Source organism: Ictalurus punctatus, chromosome 13 (genome assembly GCF_001660625.3).
Source record: "Ictalurus punctatus breed USDA103 chromosome 13, Coco_2.0, whole genome shotgun sequence".
NCBI classification, from domain to species: Eukaryota; Metazoa; Chordata; class Actinopteri; order Siluriformes; family Ictaluridae; genus Ictalurus; species Ictalurus punctatus.
In genome coordinates this window covers 19,035,001-19,036,282 of record NC_030428.2, presented here as the reverse complement: position 1 = coordinate 19,036,282, position 1,282 = coordinate 19,035,001, and the positions used below count along the sequence as shown (strand labels likewise).

The window sequence follows — 1,282 nt, the reverse complement described above, 5'->3', positions numbered from 1 at the left end:
TACTAAGATTGCTCATGAGTGTCAGAAGCAGATGAGGAATATAATATATAACTGATAAGACACATGCAACAACCCCATGACTTATGAAAAATAGAGATGCAGTAAACAAACACTGAAAATCATCATTTATATTTGGATATAAGTCTTGCTTGGCTGCTTAGAAAGCTTCTGTTGCCTTGGAGAACATCTGACACACAACGGCCTTCTGCCAGGGTTGGCAGGTGGCCCAGGGACTAACTGTCTGCTCTGTGATTAGTTGGAAGTGAGAAACCCAATTAGTTTGTCAGGTAGCTGCTTATTCTTATTACAACAACAGAACAGAAATGCTGTGTGTCACTCAGCCTCTGGAAATCAGAGATCCATCACTCTTGAGTCCAGAGTGGGCGAGAACTCTCTCTCTGTTTGTGTGTGTGTGTGTGTGTGTGTAAGAGAGAGAGAGAGAGAGAGAGAGAGAGAGAGAGAGAGAGAGAGAGAGAGAGAGAGAGAGAGAGAGAGAGAGAGAGAGAGAGAGAGAGAGAATCATTTTATCTAAATTTGTTACACCACGGCCAGCAGAGGGCGCGGTGGCACGGCTCCGGACTGGTCACATGACTGTTTTGTTTTCATTCGCTTTCTGCCTGAGTTCTAGTTTCTGTTTTGAGGTTGTGCTTGATTTAACCCAGGTGTATTTGGTTTAGATTGATTATGTTGGGTATTTAAACCCCTCGGGTTTATGCGCACGTTGCGCGATATTAGTTGTAGTTAGAATACCTGTGTGAGAGGGAGCAGTCTGAACGGTGTAGCGTCTACGTTTAGCATGCTAAGCGGTCTTTGTTTTCATGTCCTGTTTTCTGCCTCGACTCTAGTCCTATGTTTTCTCGTCAACTCTGGATAGACCGCGTTCCCGTGTTTGTTTGTTTGTGATTTAGTAATAAAGACAGTGCTCCTGCACTTACTTCCTGTCTTTCCCTCTGTTTCATAACAGAATATCGCGCCCACAATGGAAGTAGCAGGAGAGCCTGGAGTCCGAAAATTTATTTTTGGAACTTCCCGACAAGGGAGGAGTACTACGCCTAGCAGCGCATGCAGCAGGAGGCACACCAAGCTGCGCTATGGAGGCAGCAGGAGGAGTTGCGGTTCAAGCAGCGGCTGGAAGAAGTAGACTGATTGCTCCGTCGTGTGGAGGAAGCGCTTCGCCCCCGTCTCGTGGAGCGGAACAACACTCCACCTTGCTGCCCTGAGGGAGATCCAGTCATGCTGCCTAGTCTGGAGCGGAAGGCTAGCCCAGAACTTTTTTTGGGGG

At 47.1% G+C, this 1,282-nt stretch overlaps 1 protein-coding gene across 2 annotated transcripts in view; it reads left to right on the top strand.

The window, feature by feature from the left end:
• Window positions 1–552: 552 nt before the first annotated feature.
• Window positions 553–1,282, top strand: part of LOC108274331 (skin secretory protein xP2) — a 2,441-nt gene continuing 1,711 nt past the window's right edge. Inside the window, exons 1-2 of one of the 2 annotated variants that reach the window (XM_017484440.3) lie at window positions 553–641; window positions 965–1,282. The exon at window positions 965–1,282 is cut by the window's right edge and continues 1,711 nt beyond it. The gene's annotated coding sequence lies outside the window, so the exon portion shown is untranslated. The other variant, XM_053685177.1, reaches the window with a different exon arrangement.